This window comes from Amaranthus tricolor, chromosome 8 (genome assembly GCF_026212465.1).
Source record: "Amaranthus tricolor cultivar Red isolate AtriRed21 chromosome 8, ASM2621246v1, whole genome shotgun sequence".
NCBI lineage: Eukaryota > Viridiplantae > Streptophyta > Magnoliopsida > Caryophyllales > Amaranthaceae > Amaranthus > Amaranthus tricolor.
In genome coordinates, this window is record NC_080054.1 from 23,188,375 (window position 1) to 23,197,640 (window position 9,266).

General features: G+C 32.3%; 1 long non-coding RNA gene across 1 annotated transcript; it reads right to left on the bottom strand.

Moving 5' to 3' along the window:
- Positions 1–2,035: 2,035 nt before the first annotated feature.
- On the bottom strand, positions 2,036–4,330 carry LOC130820854 (uncharacterized). Its single transcript, XR_009045272.1, has 3 exons — positions 4,167–4,330; positions 3,874–3,947; positions 2,036–2,275 (listed from the first exon to the last, which is right to left on the bottom strand). It is a non-coding gene; the product is annotated as an uncharacterized LOC130820854 (long non-coding RNA).
- Positions 4,331–9,266: the final 4,936 nt, after the last annotated feature.

The window sequence follows — 9,266 nt, forward strand, 5'->3', positions numbered from 1 at the left end:
ACAAGAACATTATTGGCTTCCTTTTAATCATGTGCCTTATTGCATATCGACGCTTGCCCCTGGTTATTCCACACAGTAACACCATCAATATTTTTAGTTTTGGAATAAACAAACATTTACACTTCTTGAGGGCACTTTCTTCTTCTTTATGCATGTTAAACCATTCCTAGGAGAGGCCCTAATATCCATACCCCATTTATACCCCGATTCTTTATCGTCCTCAAGAACATTCGTGCAATCTTTTTCCGTGTGACTCATGATTTCACACAAGAAACAGAAATGTGGTAACCGTTCATATTTGAGGGAAATAGTAGTAGTAGTATTACCCTTCAAACGAATCATTTGAGATCTTTTCAACGGTTTTGTGACATTAACCTAAACCCTAACCCTATGAGAAGGGTGCAAATCCATAAAATGCTCCTCAACCTCCATAACATCTCCAATGGCGTTTGCAATGGCCCTAATCTTGTCATCCGATCTATACCCGAAGGAGAGGTTACATAATCGGATCCAAAACGGCGAGAAATTCAGCACCATATCCGACGGTTGCACATCTTCCACAATTTATTGGAGAACAAGTAACCTATTTTCGAAGCACCATGATTTACCAGCGAGAATTCGCTCCCTATCCTTCCAATGGAGGAATTGGAATATAAACAGATTCGTACCCATCGATCTAATGATAACACCATCTTTGAGATTCCACACCTGAAGGAAAGTACATTTAACAACATCAAAATTTAACGGTTTATCAGTAAGTACACGCCCCACCAACCGCAAGGATAATTTTTCATCATTATTGTCCTCGAAACCCTTACCCAAATCTACCACATCCTCTTTCCCAGTCACGATGTTGAGTTTTGAGCAACGTTCAACTAACTCTTCTACCATGAAAACTTTGAAAACCTAAGTCAAGGGAGAAAGATAACTCCATGGCAAAACCTTAGAAAGAAAAAACCCTAACTCTAGAGAGAGAAGGGGACTTTTTTACGTGACTAGTAGCTTAGTGTAGTATGAGTATGTAATTAGTCGTATTAGTGTAGTATTAGCTAGTCGCATTAGTGTATTATTAGTAGTATTCGTATGTAATTAGTCGTATTAGTCAAATTATTATTATTATTATTATTATTATTATTATTATTATTAGTAGTAGTAGTAGTAGTAGTAGTAGTAGTAGTAGTAGTATTAGTAGTATAATATTAGTTGTATTAGTATATATAATTAGTGTATCTTAATATTAGTTGTATATTATAGTTTGAAGGAGTTGTGCCATTTATAAAAGAATCAAAATTTGTAAATTGCTCACTGTTACTTTTTATAATTTATTACTCCTATTTTGTTTTAGGCAAATTAAAACAAAATTACTGAATATTTAATTATCAAGAGTATATATGCACTGCTAAAATTCTCATATAACTTTAGTCTTTAGAATTAGAATCCATGATAATAAAACTTTATACTATCAATGTGATCACCACCCAATATTATCATGCCACGCATTGACCAAAAAAGGCATATCTTAATTTACTCTTAGTATTTCTTCTTTGTTAGGAGTATTTGACTTTCCTTTTAGACAAAACTTTTACCTACTAAATTCCGACCAAATTTTAGTCGGAAAATGGTCCGTAAATTTTCCGACTAAAATTCAATCGGAAAAAAATTTTCGTATTTTTTTTTTAAAATTTAAAATTACGACCAAAAAGTAATTCAGTAGCAATTTAGTCGGAATTTTCGACTAACGCCTGTCAGTCGGAAAATCCATCAGAAATTTCTGACTGTTTTGATTAGTCGGAAACTTTTAGTTGAAAATTGTGCCAATTTTTTGTAGTGATATATATATATATATATATATATATATATATATATATATATATATATATATATATATATATATATATATATATATATATATATATATATATATATATATATATATGTGTATATATATATATGTGTATATATATATATGTGTATACATATACATATACATATATATATATATATATATATATATATATATATAGACACACACACTAGAAATGATCACCAACTCTCAAAATCAACATAACATCCCAAATGAATAACGTCACATAAATCTTTCCAAATAAACACTAAATGACTAATAATGACCATCATAAGAGTATAAAAACAAATGAGAGTAATAATTACAAAAATCACTGATCATGATGAATTTGACTTTAACTTTGACTTATAACTAAATCAACATTTACATCATTCTCTTCTTCTTCAAAAGTAGTTGTTCTTGGCTCAACACCTTCAGAATAAGGATCAAGATCACCATTGTTGAATGTTTCAGATATTTCATACTTGTTATGATTGTTGAATCTCAAGCAACCATGTAAATAGAAAAGATAGGGAGAAGACAATAAATTTAGAAGAAAATTTCATTATATTTTATAAATTATAACAACATTATGTCCCCTTTTATAGTACTAAAACTATTACAAACACCCACTTATAACTAATTACAATCTCACTACCAAATGTACTTATAACAATACCTACCTTCAAAATTTGGTTTTTTTACAAATATTTGATTGGATGATTTTGAGTTGCTATATGTGAACCCTATTATAAATAAAATAATACACACCTTAATTTGTTGTTCGGGTTGATTTTTCAAAATATTTTCTAACTGCTAATTATCAATCCTGATTTGATGTTCCTTTTATTAGGTCATTGGGATGGGATCCCTGTGAATTTTTTATCCTCTTCTTATTTGTAGTTGCAATGTAATTCTTTTAATAATCATAGGTTCATCCAAGTAAATTTATCTCATACTAGCTCCACACCAATATAAATGTCTCATTCGCTTGGGCATGGATATCAAGAGTGGTGTGAGGTCCATTAAAAAGGTGGTAGTTGGGTAAGTAGTGAAAGGTAAGTAGTGAAGAGTAGTTGGGTAAGTAAGGTATATGGGAATATATTCGTAATTACTTGTGTGAATTAAGGATATTTAGATAAAAAAAAGATTGACAAAAATAAAAATGTAACAATTGATATGTTTTAGCCAAATAAAGAAATGTGACAATTATATTGGTGTGGAGGGAGTATAAGGTTATTATGTCATCTTACAAAGAATTGTTGTTGAATTTGTTCATCTACTTGGTCTTTCAGCTAATTGTTTTTTAGTGTTCTCATTTTGGATTTATTAAAGGGTTCTTGCATTTTAATCATTTTGCATGGGAAAAGATGATAACTTTTGATTTTGCTATTTTTTATATTATTTTGAAAGGATTAAAGTATTCAAATCGATCAAAGACAATATCAATTATTCAAATACATAAAGATTAATGAGTAATTTATACCCATACATACTATGTATAAAAATTGAAAAATATTTTGCTATTATTTTAATACAATTAATGTATTCAAACTTTTTAAAAATTAAGTTAAAAGCTTTAACAATTTAAGTATAAAATTATGTCAAAAAATTAATTTAAGAAATATAAAACTATGAGATTTAAGTTAACAATCAATATATACTATAGGCTCTGAAGTCCTTGCCTACCCTACTTTATGGTGTTAAAGCCCTTACCCTTTACCTTACCCAGCCAAATAGGCTCTTAAGCCCTAACCCTACCCAACCCTACCCTACCCTAACTTATGGGCTTTACTACCCTAATATTTGTCATCTAGCAGTTCTTATCATCAAGTAAACTGGATTTTATTCACTATCTCTTCAAATCTTTCACAACAAAATCCAAATTAAAATGAAACTAACTAAAAATCTCAATCACGAAATTCACTATTTCAACCCAACAACGTCATAATTTATTAATTAAAAACAATTTCTATCTACACATAATTTAAATTAAGCTCAATAATATTTATTTTTGGTGGGGGGTGTACCTCAATTGATTTTTTTTGGAGGAAAATTTCAATAGAGATAAATGAATGAATGAAGAAGATCAGCTCCTGTCAGGCTGTCACACAGCGAAAAATGTAGCTATTAGGTTTAAGTGGCGACACAGTGAAAGCATATCATTAATTTCAGTAAACCCTAATTTAATTTGATAATAAGGAGATTTGGGAACAATTGATAGTTATTGAAATCAAATAATTAATTTGGGAAATGAAATAGTTAAAGAGCATAAAGAATTCAAAGAAAGATTAGTAAAAGAGGAAATTAAAAGAAAGAATACCAATTGAAAGTGAAGAACAATTCTGGTGTCGGTTGGCAGGCGGGTGTAGGCGACGCGGGCGGTTGTTGTTGGGCTAAGTTGATACGGTTTGCTAACTCCATCTCCATTGTTGAGGATATACTTGTTTTTTTTTTCTTTTATAAACATGAAGGTACAAATGTTTATGAAAGAAGATGGTGAATAAGAATTTGCTCTTACGTGTAATAGTTGGCTTTAGAATCTTAAAAAAATATATATTATTATTATTATTATTATTATTATTATTATTATTCCCTCCGTTTCTTAAAAAATTCTCATAAGAATTATTCACGAAAATAAAGAAAAATATAATTTTTTTAGATGGTGGATATTTTGTTTTATTGAATAATAAATTTTATGGAAAAAAGTGGGACTATAAAATCAAAAAAAGATATTAAAAGAAAGTTAGAAGAAAAAATACTCGACGGGATAGTTTAGCACTTGTAAAATTTCTATGGTCTAACCATGTCACCGAAGAACCCTCATGGGAGTCAACGATGCAATGAAACGTGATTATGCTTGGTTATTTGTTCAATTATTATTATTTTTATTGTTATTGTTGTTGTTGTTGTTGTTACACCTTTATAGTTGTTGATATAAGATAAGTTCGAGGACGAATTTTATTTAAAGTTTGGTAGAATCTTAAGATTTTGTGGATGTTAAGTCCTTGGTAGAATTCTTAATAGTGGTTAGATAGCATAGGTTTTCTAGCGTATTATTGTGCATTTTATATCAATACATTAAGAGATCTTCTAGTGTGATACTAGTCAGGGTTTTGATTTTCAACAAAATTAACTAAAAAGGTTAAGTTTGGATCAAAGGGTTTCTGATTAATTTATATATGATCCAAATTCGAATCTTGATCTGATTGACATGCCAAGTGATTATTGTTATGCTTCACGAGACAACTTCATCGAGGAGCCATTCTACTTGAAAGCAATGGACTAGATTTATCTCTCAAGCAACTTTATAGGTAAGTAGTTGCAGTCCGTTAAAAAGGGTCTAACCGGACTATATTCTTAAAATTATATTGGTTAGAACTCTTGTGAAATCAAAAGCTTATCAAAATAAAGTTTATTGATAAGTTCATGCTTCTGTTGTGATATGAGTCAATGGATCAAATTCGATGGCCCACCATTGATGGAGTAAAAGGAAACTTTGTTCTCTATCCCCTATTTTAAGGCAAATTGCCATTGAGATGTTGACTACCCTCACCTAACAGTGATATAGCCTCAAAGCTATATGGCTCCTCTCAACTAGATTCCAATTGTGCACAAATCTATAGGTCTAATGTTTGCTTTTAAGTCTTTTACTTTCAATTGTAACTTTTGATTTGCTATATTGCGTTATGTTTTGTTCTAGATTGCTTCTTATCATTCAGCTAATTAAGTCTGACTCCATATTGTTTATTTTTTTCTTTTAGATTGCTCACATATCGGTAATAGTCGAGAATAAAAGGGGAAATAGAGGTCATGAGAGCGCACTTAGATGATCTTTAGTTTGAGTCGAATTAATGTTGTATTACCCATGTTTGGTTTAGACCTAATCATGGGCGGTCCAACCCGAAAAAGTGAGGGTTTGGGTACCAAAATATGGCTCGATGGGCGGGTTTGGGCAGAAAATAAGTGGCCCGAATTTTTTTGGGACGGGTTTGGGATTGGTGTTTGGCCCGCGGGTTGGCCCGAAAGGAGCTAAGTTGGTCCAATTAGTTACATATTTTGATAATTTCATATGCTAACACTTTTTTTCCATATTGCATCAAGGTCGGTCTACCATTTTTAATGTTGAAGAGGAAGAAGAAGAGGTAGATCGTGAAGATGACGATTGTCAAATCACTAATTAGTTACATAATTTGATTATTTTGTATTTGTTTATTTGAATTACTTGTAATTTGTGTTTTAAATTATGTATAATATGTAACGATTGTATTTGTTTATTTCAATTATTTGTAATTTGTATTTTTAATTATGCATAAATAATATATAACATAGGCCCGCAAGCCCGCAAAAAAGCTCGCAAGTAACACCCCAGAATTTCCGACCCCTTAACGAAACCAAAACCGTTAAGGACGGAAGGAAATTCGGGTGTTACATAAAAGAAAAGGAAAAGAATTTGGATAAACGTTAAATATTAACTTTAAAAAGGTGCGTGGAAATTTTGGCCGCATCTTTTCTAAAAAATCGAACATGTGATAGAGCATTTAGCAATATAAAAAAAAATTAAACTTATCTAAGGCATCATTGCCTTTAAAATCTCACATCATGGCGGAATGATTCGTCGCCGGCTTCTCAAATCAACATGCCAAGCATGGATCGTGGTTCCAGTGTCGACGTTTGTGTTTTAAAAAGACTTAACTCCTTAAAACCATTCAGAGTTATAAACTACGCAGCGAAAATACATATATACGAGGGGGGAAACAAGGCCTCATAACAAAACATATACAACCACGGTTTACAAAAGATAACAAGAGCTACAAAATCGAAAGATAGCGGTATGACACAGGTTATGCTTCACCCTCATCACTCTCCCCCAATGCAATGCAATGCAAAAGAAGCTCCAGTACCTGCTACGCCTATCTATGATCCTCCTACTGCTCGACATTAGACCAAAGGTCAATGTGTCATAGCAGGACAATCATAGAAAGTCATCAACAATCAAACATAAACACAAACACGTACACGTCAGTAACTAGCATCAAATATAATAAGGCCAACTACTAGATAGCATTATATCATAAAACACATAAGATGATTTCATAAAACCCAAGCACAGATAGTAGCCGTTTATTGGCCACTTATACTTCTTAATTTCAATACGTGCTTTCCAACCCGAACCATGTGTTCTTGGGTAGAATGCAGGTCTTCACGCTCCTCTTTTCAAACATAAACTCTTGCAAAACACGTATAGTTCAACTCGACCAAGGCATTAACAATATACCTAACACATGACCTTATAGAGCTTGTCTATTTTAAGGTAAGTATGATCATAGTCTGTAATACCCTTGAGGTAACTTAACTTAGGCACACTTCTCATTAGCATAAACTACTCTATCAATAAGTAGATGTTCTATCAATGAGTAAATATTCTATCAAAAAGTAAACTTTTTATCAATGTATAAGCTTTCTATCAAAGAATGAACCTTCTGTCATTAAATAACTTTCGATCAATGAATAAATTTTCTATCACTGAATAGCTTTCTATCAGTGGATCTTTCTCTACTTCCTGGCATAGTGACACGGCCAAGGGCGTTATCGGCCATCCGGCGCCCATGGCAAAGTACGAGCTCATGCCCCCTCCAGCTGACCCTCTCGGGTCCTACCTTCGGGAAAAACTAACACACTGGGGTTCTAAACCAATGAAGAGGCCACCATATTGGGGTTTGCAAGGCCCGCATGGTAACACCTCGGTCAAAGGGCGGTATCGGCCATCAGGCGCCCAGTGACCCAAGCATGCTCATACCCCCTTACGGTGGTCCCGTCGAACCTCACCTAGGGGACTACTAAATAAACCGGACATAATCCTGTTGAGTCACGCCAGGTAATCATAATCTAATACTTTATCAGATGGGAATAACTTCCACTTTTGACTAATAATGAGCGCCCTGGGATAGCAGTACGCCAAAACCCACTGAGCCACTCAACAAAGTATGAAATTCACCTCTAAAGGAGTCATTCTAACTCCAAGTAAGGCTTAATACAATTCTTAGATAAATAAGGGAGTGGTCCCCGCCTCCTACTAACACTCTTATTCTCTATAGTTATTCTAAGCGCAAGGATTTCATAATCGATAGCTCTTCATATAAAGTGTACTCACTAGTATCTCATAGTTTCGATGCAATGTATATTATCACAATAAACAATAATATCTTAAAGCAAATTGCATATAAGGGTTAGTTACTGCGTATACGTACCTGTAAGCGTCACTGCACGATCGAAAGTCATAAAATCACCTAACTAAGACTCTACTTTCCTCTTACGAAATGGGCACCTATATAAGTTATGAGTAGAACTAATAAGTTCCCTTAACTACTTTGCCATACCAAACTCAATATCAAAGTAACCGCTATCACCCATTCAACATGAGTTTCCGATTACTCTAGCACGCACACAACTCACTCAATACAAGTCAAAATAATTAACTCAACACAACATAAGTCTTTCTATCAATATAAAGTAGAAGTATGTGTGAATCATTTCTTTACGTTAACTAATTTTGAGCATATCGGCTCACATTACCCAAAAATAACTAATCACAACTAAATTTTACAATTTTAATATAACATTAATATAACAATAAGGCAAATCTTAGAGTTATCGTATCGGGATATCATTTGTTACATTCTCCAAAGCTATTAAGAACTATAGTCAAAACAACACGACAATTAACTATAGCAACCATCGACGATAAGTTGACATAATGCTCTTGGCTTACAAATATCATGTATCTATAACTTCAATAACAACCTAATAAGAGTATTTGTAATTTACAACAATCAAACCACAACAATTAGTAACTATTATTCCCAATTTAATCAATCAAAATCACTTTCATAGTCAACTAACATCATCACCATTACTAATTATTCACAACAATAACCAATCGACCAAATCTTAAAACAACTTTTAAAGTTATTTAATCAATCATCACCAAAATATAGTATAACACACACATCATTGGTAATTTCATCTCTAAATCCAAGCCCTAATCGTTTCGTGTTCAAAGATAACATATTTAATTACTACCCATGCTAAGATTCAAAGAAACTAATACAAAATCAACACACAACCCATAATTTCAAATCAACCTTCAAACCCTAAGTCATGAACATGTTTAATTCATCAAACACACTTACCCACAAAAAGATTCAATGAAAATTATACAAGTTCAACACTTTTCATTCATATTTCAAAAACCTAATTCATAAGTACATTCAAGTCATCAATCCAATTCTCACTCATTACAAGATTCAATAACAATCATACAAAGTTCAACCCTTTTCTCATAAACTTAATAAACTTTAATTGGAAATAAGATTAAATCAAATAAGAGAAAGGAGATGGCTCACAAAATAAAACTAGCAAG